Source organism: Haliaeetus leucocephalus, unplaced genomic scaffold (assembly GCF_000737465.1).
Source record: "Haliaeetus leucocephalus isolate CR32 unplaced genomic scaffold, Haliaeetus_leucocephalus-4.0 Scaffold484, whole genome shotgun sequence".
NCBI classification, from domain to species: domain Eukaryota; kingdom Metazoa; phylum Chordata; class Aves; order Accipitriformes; family Accipitridae; genus Haliaeetus; species Haliaeetus leucocephalus.
In genome coordinates, this window is record NW_010972920.1 from 3,487,521 (window position 1) to 3,500,155 (window position 12,635).

At 46.6% G+C, this 12,635-nt stretch overlaps 1 protein-coding gene across 3 annotated transcripts in view; it reads left to right on the top strand.

The window, feature by feature from the left end:
* LARP7 (La ribonucleoprotein domain family, member 7) overlaps positions 1-6,962 on the top strand; it is a 39,437-nt gene extending 32,475 nt beyond the window's left edge. For all 3 annotated transcript variants that reach the window (XR_774878.1, XR_774879.1, XR_774880.1), the window contains exons 16-17: positions 5,499-5,654; positions 6,325-6,962. The gene's annotated coding sequence lies outside the window, so the exon portion shown is untranslated. The remainder of the gene's footprint in view (positions 1-5,498; positions 5,655-6,324) is intronic.
* The last annotated feature ends 5,673 nt before the right edge of the window (positions 6,963-12,635 follow it).

Genomic DNA, 12,635 nt, shown 5'->3' on the forward strand with positions numbered 1-12,635 from the left:
ACTGGAGGAATATGGCTTGTTTACCCTGAATGTTCTGGGTGAACAGAACTATTCTATGTGAACTAGCTATATTTGTGCCAACTGTATTAAAGCATTATATTCCTAATGTACTCCCTTCTCTTGTAGCAGGTTAGAAGTTTGGTCCTGCAAGTATTGAAGAGCATTTATTTTAAATGCAAGTGCATAGCTGTCATGTTTTGGTGTTTTACCTTTTTAAATAAATGCCAGTAAGTGTTTTGTCAGTGTGTTAGAGAAGTGGCTAGGAGACTGTACTTGATTACTTTTACAAAGGGGGGAAAAAAATATTTCTAGCTGCTTTTTGTTGTGTTGTGAAGATGGGATTATCAGTCTGTCTCTTTGGCGGTAGTGCTGGCCTAGGAGTTTGTCCTGCCCCTCACGGGCAGCCACTTGTGCCTGCCCCTGAGCCCACAGGTCCTGCTGCACAGCGGTCCCTGGGAGCCTGCTGTAAAGTGTGTAATTTCAAAGATCTGGAGAAATAACGGTGGGAAATTTGAAGCTGACTTCATTGCTGAGGAAGACATTGTGTGTAAGTAAGCACAGCCTAAGTGCCTGGCTGAAGTACACACGCTGGGTGTACTTTGCCAGGCATTAACCAGAAGTGCCACAAACGAGAGTACCTGCTGCGTAGTGTAGTGCTTGGGCTTTGCAGAAAGTCACTGTGTCCCAAACCATTGATGTTCAGATACAGGTTGAACGTGTAATCGAACCAACCGTACAGATCTTCTCATTGTGTCTTCATCCTCAAAGGGTCACTCTCTAATGGAGCTGTAAGTGACAGAGAACTGCAAAGCTGGGGGCTCTTGGACTTGCCTTCAAAGCGAGCGGTCGCTGTTGTAATGGTAGGCGAATCCTTTGAACTTGGGAGCTGCCAGTGCTGAGAGGCTGGGCAATTTTCCGGGGTACTTGGCAGCCCACAGGTTTTTGTAGTTTACAAGCAGAGCTGGGCCAGCTCTCCTATTCACGTCTCTGTTTGTTGGAACCGGTATTGATGGCATACTTAGCATGCATAGCTGTTACCCGGTCACACCAATTGCTGCAAAATGAGGAGAAAATGAAGGCAGGAGAACATGGGAGAGTTTTGCTTGCTGTTGCCAAGGTGACTCGTTTTGAGCTGGATAAACACTCGCTCATCGCTGCTGCAGTTTTATTGCCTTATGGCATTTTGAGTGGAACCAAACGCCTGAGGGTGAAAAGAAGTGGGAGAAAGGTAAAGGGAAGGGACAAACCAGCCCTGGCACTCGAAAGCTAATGACGGCCGCGTGGGCAGAATGGCTGCCTTTGTTTCTGCGTTTCTGTTTCCAACCTGTGTCGCAGCGCTCTGGCCCTGCACACCCCTCAGCGGTAGCCGGCTGCCAGTATAGCCATTTCCAAAAGTCTAATTGCAGTGTTGAATCCTAATGATTTGTGTAAAAGAAAGGACCTGGAATAAAATGAAGAGTGTGATGAGTCTGATGGGAAAAGCCTTCCAGTATGGTGTGATTTTACTTAAGGTCATTTAAGCTACCTCATTTCTCTCTCACCTTTTGTGGGGCTGGGGCAGAGGAGGGGGCAGGGGTTGTGGTTCCATCAAACTTAGAGGTTTTTAGTCTGTTCTTTTGCTAGAGTTTTGGGTACAGCTGTTCCCAGTGAGGGGCCACTACCCACCAGCTGACGACTCGCCGAGTCTTTTGCTGTATGTAATCTTGCTCTGCCGGCCTGGGGAGAGCTGTGGGCAGGGGTAGCAGCCTCGGGGGTGCCCCTGGGGCAGGCAGGCTCCTGCCTAGGGCCGGGCTGTGGGGTCTCCCAAGCTCTGGCCAGCAGAGGGCAAAGCTGCTACACGCTGTCCTGCGCTGCAGGCACGATGCAAAGCTTAGGGCAGCTTTGCATCCAGCGTGTTTTGCTATGCATTACACTCTGGCTGATCACATAGATGAAACTATAAACGTAATTTTTGGGGAGGAGGGGAGGTGGAAGTCCCCTGTGTTCCCAGGGAGCCTGCGAGGTGGCCAGGTGCTGGGACGCATGGTCCCCAGGCACCAGCCGTGAGCCCTGGCTCTCATCTGCTGTCTGTGATGGACCAGAAGGATGTTTTTCTAGTAGGTTCAGGGAAGATTTTCATCAGGCTGGGAAAACATTTCTCCGAGGGTAACTGAAACTACTTGCATCTGGGTTGAATACTGCTCCTCCCTCAGACGGCAGAGTTATCCACAGAAAAATTTGGGTAGTTTGGCACTGAATTACTCTTCACAGTCAGTAACAGACCAGATAAATGCAGAAGTTTCATCAACAGAGATATCTCCGCTGACTGGTGGTGGGAGCATACATTGTGATACGTGGGATGCATGTTACATGTGTTCTTCCTTGTCGCCGAAAGCAAAAGAGCATAATTAATATTAAAGTAGGAAGCTCCCCTACTCCTTGTCTCAGTGGAGGGAGCAAGTTCCAGTTCTCCCACCTTCTAAATAAGGTATGGAGCAGACATGGCTGAATACCTTTTTACCTTCATGCTTTTATGCAACTTTCTTCTTTGTTTTGTTGTGCTTTTTTTTTCCTCACCATGGTTGGTATTTCTGTTTGCTTTCCTTTCCCTTACCTGCTACACACTGAAATGTGGTTTTGTTACGAAAAGTGGCTTTTTGTTACATAGTGTTTTGTGTAGTATTTGTTTGGTGAGTATTTTGGGAATACAGCCGCTCCTTCAGATCTTGTCCATCATATGTGGTGCCTCAGCAGATAACTTGCAAGGTTTAGCCTAGAAGACCTCTTCCATGTGCACAAATGCAAAGTGTACTTGACCTGCTGGCTCAGTTTAGTCAGACTAATAAAACCTTGGTTCAGAAACAGGCTATGCTGTCTAGTCTGAACTTCACAACTCACCAAAAACAGCTTTATTCTAAAACCAAAAGCCCTGAATTTCCTCTTTTATGGCAAGTAATATATATCAGTTATTCTTGTATACAAATAAATTCAATCTTACTGCAAGGTAACTTACAAGGTAGGAATTTTCTCTCACCGATGATAAGCTAAAGTCTGTCTTCACAGTGGCTTTTACCTGGCATAGCCTAAAGAAAATGTGACGTTTTTGCAGTGCAGACAAGTTCTTAGGTGTGGAGGCAGGCAGAGGTGAGCTCAGCCGTGCTGCGCACTCGCTTCAGGGGCATCCACTGCTGTAAAACCAGTGTGATTCAATCGGCACAAACAACAGGCTGTCCTTTTGCCTTTTTCCCTATCAGTACAGAGTGTTCATGGAGCTCCTGTTTGAGTACAGCTCCCAAAGCAAAGTTAGGTCATTGTTAATGACAACATAGAAGCCAGTTCTGTCTGCCTCCTTTTGTGTTGCAGTTTTCTTTGTTATTGTCCATATTGTAGCTGTAGACTTACTTGCTTCTAGTGTCTTGCACTATGGCAGATACAGAAACATCTATCCGTTAATTTGGCTAAAGTTTCAGGCATAATTAATCTCTTTAATACAATGCTGCTTTGATATAAATATTTTTTTTTATTCTGACATTTAATTCTCTCAAAACTGAAAGCTGAATTTTGAATCCACTGAAGTGCCTTGACTTGCACTGAAACATCCACTGCAAAGCTTATTATTTATGCCACCACAATTCATCCTCAAATAATTTTCCCCCATCTTCTCTCAGCAATAGCTCTGAGGTGTTTTGTGGTCTGTGTTGGATTCACTTCTCGCGTCAGATGTGAAAAGGTAGATTAAACTCTGCACCTAGAGCGATGGCGACAGTATCAAACAACCACAGCTTTTTGATTTTCTACTTGACAGTGGTTTATTTTGCTCTTAGAAAAGCCAGGTGACTGAGATGAGCAGATTTACTCAGTGTTTTTTGCTTTTTGCCAAGGGATGGTCTTCAAGATGGCGGCGAGGGTCTCAGCCTGGCAGCTCCAGTCCGTGCCCTGATCCTACTCCCTGCCCTGCCCATGGCTGCCCAGCCAGGCACCCGATGTCTGTGTTTACACCAGAACTGCTATTATGCCAAAAATCACAACTGTGGAGAAAACACAGTGAGTGTCTTGAGAACTTTAAGCAAGAGGGAAATAATTTCCCTTTTCCTTTTGATTGACATAATCTTTTTCCTTTCTTGTCCTTCTTTTACACCCGTTCCTTCTCTCTTTGTCATTGGTTTCCTGGATGCCAGGATTAAAGGTAAGCCCCTTTAACACTCTCATCACCTCCTTACCACAAGTGTACCTGAAACCCTACTGCTCTCTGACAGGTCCGTTGCCACGCTCTTACACTGATGGAAGAACCAGAATAATATAATTTGAATCAGGGGCACAATATTTAAAGTTATTTGGGTGTTGAAACAGGCAGCTGAGCAGCCTCATTGGGTTTAGACTATATATATAATTCTATAGCCATATATATCTCTCTCTATGCAACTATATATAGATGCAGCTGCAGTGGCAGAACAGGTCATCCGCAGCTTCCAGCAGGGAGAGAGACACAGAGTTGTTCTGCAGTTTTTAAGCCTGAGTTTGGTACCATCCCCTGTTTCAGATGCCCCGATTATGACTCCTGTGCTGTATTTTATATCCCATTTATTGTCTAAGTGTTTTGCCAGTGCTGGGGACACGTTGTTTGTGGCTGGGTTGGACTCTTCCCTTTAGGGAAACCTGACAATGTGGGCCACTCTTTTTAACTCATACATTCTTCCGTTGTTGGTCAGGTACTCCATGTTTATTTTGTCTTAAATTGCGTATGCTCGCCTCCTTGATGTGTGAAAGCAACAATTTTAAGGTATGTTCAAACATGTTAAAGCAACTGATAGCTGGTAGGCATTGGACAGTGTGTGGAGAAGAGAGAGTCCTTCCTTAGGGCGCTTCCTGAGGAGTTCGTGTCGGAAAGGAACGTCTGGAACTTTCACAATGGGGAGGTGTGGCTGTGTTGGCTAATGCTGAGTGCGGTCACATCATATATGGAGATGATAACTTGGCCTTTGGATGTGAGGTGGCAATGTATGTGGGGAAATGGAGGTATTCCTGCTGAAGCTGGTGGTAGGTGAGGCTGAGAGAAGGGTAGTGTTTTCTGCAGTGTTAGACTGGCATCCTGCGCTGGGAAAAGACAGCTTGCCCACCCAGGAAAATGTTATTTCTCTCCACTAGCTCAATGTGATGGCTGCTGGATGGCAGACAATGTGTTCTGCTGCATGAGCAGATGTTAATCAAACTGTTTCATGGTGGTGGTCCTTTTATCGGCAGTTGCTACCTTTCCAAATTATGATGGGTGTCTCGTCCACTGCTTTGCCTCTTTGGAAAAGGCATGCAACAGGCTTGGGAAGAAGTGCACTGCTGTCACGCTGCCTGTGGCTGAATGGGGTTGCAGTCAAACAAGCCCTATCAAAAATTAAACTGAGAAGCAGAGAGTTTACAGTGGAAAGTTGGAGTACCTGGCTTGAAACATTTTCTAAATATGGTGGCTTTTGCTATCTCAGTGCAAGAGGTAGGAAAGCAAATGCTGGTGCTTCTGTTGTGTACAGGTGGAGATTCAAATGCCGCAGGCAGCAGCAGCAGCACATACGGGTTGAACCTGGCAGTGGCAGAAGCAGGAAGGACGAGGGAATCGGAGCTGCTGACTGGCTGCAGATGGGAGGGTGGAATCTCTTCAGGGATGCTACCAGGAGGTCCCAATCCAGGTTCGAAGGGTTAATTTTAAAAACATTTTTTTCCCCATGTCTCAGCACTGTCTGGTTTTAGCCATGACGGGAATTAGAAGTGACAGCATACTGCAGGGGAGCTGTTCTCATGGGGTTTGCATCACACCTAAAGCTGGACATACCAAAAACCTCCCGAGAGAGGCTGGTCTGCCAGACCCTTCCGACACCAGTCACAGTTTGGCTGAGCATCTCGGCTTCCCAAGTGAAAGGAGCTTTGCAGTTTTTTGGTGTTCACCTCTTCTAGCATACCAAGATGTTTTCTGAGCCAGATGCGATGGGGAGGGGTGAGCTGGCACGACAGGCTCTGCTGTCCCCTGGCAGAGGCAGTGCAATCCCTTCCTCCCTCGCCATGATCTCCTCGGAGAAGCATAGGGAAGACGTGACTCCTGGGGAGTGCTGGGACAGGCTTTCCTGGTCTCGGCAGCATCCTAGCGCCAAGGGAGGCCTATGTGAATGAGTGCCTGCCGATGAGGGTGATGACTCGAAGCGGCCCTGCGACACCATGCAGCTAGAAAGGGCAACACGTGGTAATGCAAAAAGAATTACACGTACAGAATAGTAATACCACCAAAAAAGCCCAGTAGCTAATACCCAGCAAACATATTCCTCATGGCACTCTGCTTCCCTGTTGTTTCTGATATTCTTCTAGATCTGCTCTGCAAAAGAGGTGTGAACATCCTTAAGGAGAGAGAGGCGACCTGGAATTCGCAGCTGTGAGGTGCTGAGCGCTCGGAGCTGCTGCCGGCCTCTCGCACCGGCCAGGACAGACCCTTCTGCAGGGGCCTGCACACATGGCTGCAGGTCACAGAGAAGCTGAATAACGTTCTTGGCCTCAGCAAGCTGACTCGGCTGTGTGACTGCAGTATCTTTTGGAAATGTCTTGTGTCTGCTGTGGAAAAGGCAGGGAGTAATTTTGTGAGAATGTAAGGATGTTATTTTTCACTGACATCGCTGTGCTGTCAATGCTCACAGAATAGCTTGCTGGGATCTCTTGGACTGAATGGAAATGTCAAATGTGTTGCTATGGCCAAATACAAACAGATATTTCCAAACTAATATGGCTATTAAATAATTGCATGTGAGATAATAGCAATCGAAGAAGCACACATGACAAAAATCTAGTAAGACCAAAAATCGGTTTGGTCAAAATTTGAGGGTTTTTTTGTCTGATTTTAAATGCCATGATTCAAAAAGCCTTTTCATGCAGCAGAGAAATCTCTTGCTATTTTGAGGCTTACCACAGAAAGCTGATAAGAGATACAGAAATACAGGTGCATCTTCTTAAGTATATCTTCTGCATAATATCAAGTCAAAATGAGGATCCTGACATTAGGACAGGACAAGATGAAAGACTAAAGCCGCTGTGTATCTTTCAGTATCAAAATACAAAGCCCAGCGTTACGTGACACTAATCTATGCAATACCATGGGCAGCTTGAGGCCCATCAGGTCAATCTGATGAAGTTCTGCCACCATACCATCTGTTTTGTATTCATCTGTCACTGAGACTCAGAGCCACTGGAGAGGAAAAAGAACTGGCAATGTCATGCAGTGGCTTTTTGACATCAATACAAGCCGTGTGGGAATTGCTAGACGTTGTTTTGTGGTACTTACGGGCATTAAAATGTAACGCGGGGGAAAACCCACAAGTTGTATAAAGACCACGTCATCTCCCACTTACGAGTAAATACAATTGTCATTCTTTAAAATTTCTACACCAAAAGCTACAGTTACACTTCATTTCAGCTGTTCCCTAACAAAAGGAGACAACGTGTCGGGCTCGGCATGTCACTTTCCCACTGGTACAGTCTGAATCCTCTTGTAGGCTCCGCTATGACCACTGGATGAAAAAGGTACAGTATAGACTCCATTAGCTGGAATGAGCTGGTTGTGTTGCTCCCTATGGTTGTCTGAAAACAAATTAGGTTAAGATTTGGCTAATGGTAGATGTGAAAAAGAAGAACAAGTAACAACGGCCATATACCCAGTGGGACTGTGGTTTCCTTTAGCTTGGCATCCCGTCTTCAGCAGCACCAGCAATTGGTACCCAGGGAAGAGGAAAAAAAAAGGATAAATAGACACTGATATGTCCCTGAAACAGCCCCTGAGCCTCTAGAGTGCAAAGTATTTCTTTTAACTCCTACTTTATTATCCCTTCTAGTAGGCTCTGTTTCAGTCCTTGGTGATGCCTACTGAAAAGTAAATGCTCTCTATTTCCCACGGGCTGCCCTACTTTACATCATCACCTTGGAGATAGAAAACAAAATTCTGTGCAAAAGCTGTATCTGCTTGTCCTGATTCCCGATTCATTTTCTTTATCAGAGGTGAGGAAGTGAAACCCTGACCCTGCTGAAATCCCTGGGCAGGTCACAGTTCAGTTTGGTGCGGTGGGGGCTGCAGCTTTGGGAGGTGAACATAAGGCAAAGAGAAGTACTTTGGGCATTCCTCACAGGTCGTGGCACAGCTCGCTGTTTCTACCCATTCTGTGGTGCCTTTGTTCTCGAGCAGTTTCCATGGTGCCTCTGCTTTGTCTGCAGACCTGTCTGCAGGCAGCACTCTTCTCAAACAAGCCACACAAGATGATTTTTATGAGGCGGTGCATCGCTTTGCGTGGCTGCGCCGCAAAGCTGTAGCACAGGCTGCTAGGCATCAGCTGCCACAAATATTTTGCAGGCTGTCTCACGGGCACATCTTTAGAAAGTATGGATTGATGTTTTTTAACTGAAGGGAGAGATACAGATGATGCTACCTGAGAATCCAGCTCAGCCTTTCGCCCGTCATGTTTGGCAAATTAAAATAACAAGAGGAGGGCTCCTGTCTTGTTGCTGGCAATGTAGCGCTGCTGTAAAAAAAAAAAAAAGCAATAGAAGGCGTAACAAGAAAGAGCAGCCATGCTGCTTGCTGCAGCACTCTGAAAATGTCATCTTCATCTGACATGGGTGTGAAAGTAGATGATCTGTGTATGTAACGCAGCATCGCTCCCTTCACATAGAGACTGGCAAGGATCAGGTCAAGCTCATTTATCCATTATCCAGCTGTTAATTCTCTGCTAACCATTCTGATACCGGACCACTGACCCCCTGAAGTGCTTCGGCAGGCAACAGGGAGGACCTCAGGGTCCTCCTGTCAGGTGCAAAGTCAGAAGGGCTGAGTAACCTGGCCACTGTTTTTAATGCCCAGGAATAATATCCCTCAAGAAACCCTGAGCTTTGACGGGTAGAGGCTGTTCAGAGAATAACAGTAGAGTGCTTGTGGCCCAATACTAGAAATACTTCAGCAAGAAAACTGGTTATATGAATCTTACAGGCTGTTCATCCAAAAAGAACTGGAGTGTAAAATCACTGCCCAAGTGAAAAAGCAGGCAAAAGGGCAAAGCTGTGCTAACGGGGATTTTAACTTCCAGGCACAGCAGAGGGTACATTAAATGGTGGAAGTAAGGCTGGATGTCTGTTAGTAGGCTGTGTACAGGAATGCCATTTAATCCAGGACCTGCAGATATCAAGAAGAAAGGGAACAATATTAGAATTGGTATCAAAGTATAGAGAGAATAAAAGCGAGGACACAAGGGCAGCTTAGAAATAGAAATATCCTGGTCACAAAAATTCAGTACTTTGAGCAGAAAAGAGGTTTTCTTCATTAAGGTGAAGCTTGTACTGTGTGTTGGGATAGAACAGGCTGCTCCCCAAAGCTGGACATGAAAATTAATGGTTTGTAAGTCTTGGCAGAAGTTTTCAAAGATGCCTGGAAAATTATAATGCCCAATTAAACAGGAATCGGTCATCCAAGTCCTTAGGTGGTCCTGAAAAATCACAACCGCTCTGCACTGCATCTAATTTTCAGTCAGAATTTTCCCCTCTGCTTCTCTTCACTCTTCTCTCCCAGCACTATCCCCAAGCTCCCGCTGGCACAGACCTCTGGCTGAAGCCTCAGCCAAATAGCTGGGCTTTGAAACATGGCATTCGAGCAGCCTCAGTGGGGACAGGAGAGAGGATAGTCGGTCCCTGCTGAGGCCATTCCAAGCCAAATCTGTGGCAGCTGTTACACACCAACCGACCGCTAGTTTTCCACCAGACACTTTCACTTTTGGCCCACGGAGGTGGAAACAAATTCAGATCAGCAGCGAAAAAGCAGGCCCCACTCCAGTGAAGTTAAGAATTGCGAGGTCTATTTGGAATGTTGTTTTTTTGTTTTTTGGGTTTTTTGTCTTGTCTGATGTTAGCATCTCACATGCACATACCATGCACCTGACCTGTTTGTTTGGGCTACGTCTTCTGGGCTAGGCGTCAAGTCTGGCAGAGATGATGGGTGTGCTCGTCCTTCAAGTTGAAGGACGCTTTGTGAAGGAGCGTTAAGGGAAGGACAGTGTGTGCTGAGCACATCCTGCGGAGCGGGGAACATGGCACAGAAGGTGGGACTCTAGAGAGGCAGGTCCCCAGCACGTGTGATCCTCTGCTGAAGCAAGGTCCCCAAAGAGCTTTAATTGACGTAGATGAATGTCGTCCTTCCGTGCTCTCCTCAATTATTCCAAGTTGAGCGGGGCTAAATCACTACCTGCATCAGCATCGGTCCTCCTTTTCAAGCAGGGCACAGGCTGGCTGGGAAACCATGCCCAAAGCGCTCTTGCTCTAAGAAAGACAAAGGAGGAATTGAGCAAATTAGATCATTCTTTATAGATTTGTACTGTTTCCCCCTGTGCGCTGGGGCCTTGTGCTGGTCACCAGCAGCACACAGGCTGGTTTCCTCCTCCCCTCCTTGCTGCCAGGAGGCACTAACTGGCTGCCAGAGCTTGCTCTTTTTTGCCTCAGACTGAGTTTATTGCAACCACAGAAACAAAATTAGGACAGGGTGCCTCAGGGTTCTTCTGGGCTGTCCCCATGCCCAAGGTTGAACCTCTCTGGATTATTTGGGGTCAGGAGAGAGATTTTTCCACAATCAGCCAGTGCTATGGGCCATATCAGTAAAAGACCATAGGGAGCTTCTCTGCACTACCTTAACTTCCTAGGACCCCCTGGGAATTTTTCTGTGTCCTTGGTTCTCCCTGCTTGTTCCCAGGAACTCCACACTGGGAATGGGCTGTACCCAAGCGCAGAGGTGAGGGAGGTCCTCCACCTGGCAAAGGCTTGGGAGATAGGAAAAGAGAAGAAAAGCCTTGTTGTTTTGGAGGTTAAGTGGTAAAATAGAGTTGCAAGAAAACAGGAGGGAAAACTAGCCCTGAATGGGAATGGGATCATTGGCGCTTTCTCAGACCGGAGCAGTGTCACAAGCTTCCCTTAGAGCCACCCTCCGACAGCACCTTTAAATACCGCAGGCTTCAGACTGAAGCTTAGTCATGGCCAGAGCACTGCTGCCCTCTCGCCTCTGTCTTGGTTTTCCACTGGTTCTCTCCGCTCCACTCGTTAACTAAGTATCCAATTCCCACCACCTATTACCAGCTATTATTGCTTCTTCAGCCCTCCTTCTCCTCTGCATCCATCACTGAGTGAAATAAATGGAATACATATGCTGATTATGGGAGAAATACACGTGGAGGGAGTGCCAGCTCTCCAAGCTGGCTGGCAGACATACATTTATTTATTTGTGGTTCTGACAAGAGGGGGCTGTGTTCTGTGCCTGTGTAGCACCTTCCCACCTAGCGAGATGTGATAATAACCTGAAAAAATAAGTTTCTGTTCAAAGGGAGGTTTTATTCTCCCTCCAGTCCCTCGGGGCAGCTGGCAAACAGCCCTCCGAAAAACATCAGCCTGCAGCTGGATCCAGCTGACCATCCAGCTGCCAACGTGTTGGCAAGGAAGGGATGTAGGGATATGAAGCTGGAGGTGGGGCTAAAGGTGTTGGCTAAATCCCAGCGCAAACAAGACTAAGTAGTTTTCAGATTAATTAGCTGGTAGGAGTAAATTTAGCATCTCCCTCATGCAATAAAAATGATAGTGATTTTTGAGCCTGTGCTTCCAAAGACCAATTTTAGCTGATAACACTCAAAAACAGGATTGCCGATAAGATCGCACAAACTGGAGCAGGCTCTCGAGCCTGGGGCAGGGTGGGAGTCTGAGTTTTGCAGAGTAATGCTTTTAAATAACAGTTTTCCTATACCTTTTATTACAGAGCAAAAATATTTTTGGAAAGAAACTTGAGTGAAGCAGCAAATTTCTCCTGAATAAGAGGATCACGTTTTTTCATACACTAGCAGGCGCATCGCTGTATAACTAGACAGGTATTTTGGTGAGGATTTGTGACATGGTGCCACACGTAAATGTGAGCGAGCGAGTGAAGGTTTCCTTGGGCAGGCAGGCAGGGGTGTAGCCAGCTTCTGTGGCTAAAATTAGAGATAAGTGAGTATAATTAACCGTTGGAACTGCTTGCCTAAGGATATAATGGCTTCATTTTAACTTGACGATTTCAAATCGTCTTTCTGACATGTATATGGTAGCTCCACCAGCTGTTTGGGGTTTGCTATAGGAGTCACTGAGGGAAATTGTATTCCTAGAAATTCCTGTCTTATGTGGGAGATCAGACTCTCTGATTATAGGGTCCCTTGTGGCCTTAAAATATCTGGATGTAGGCAGCCGGGAATAATTCTTCCCCCCTCGTGTTCCACCCAGATGAAGGCCAAAAGGCATTCAGCAGTTGAAAACCCTGCATGCATTTCTGTGCAACCAGACGGCGGAGGATGATGAATAATTGCACCTGAAAATATCCGAGTTTCTCTAAAACCCTAAGCCACAGTTTTATTCCTGTATTTTGAAACTTAACAGCAGAATGGGAAGGAATAAGGAGGCGTTGTAATTTAAACCAAAGCCCCGGTGGGTTCAGCCCACTGCCCTGGCTGTGGCCACCCACTCACCGCTGCCCTGGGTCTGTGGGGAGACTGTGGGTGCGTGCGTGGGAGAGGTTGTGAGGGTGGGTGTGGGGGGGTCGCGGGCAGACGCGAGGGGGTACGTGTGCGATGGTTGTAGGTGGGGGG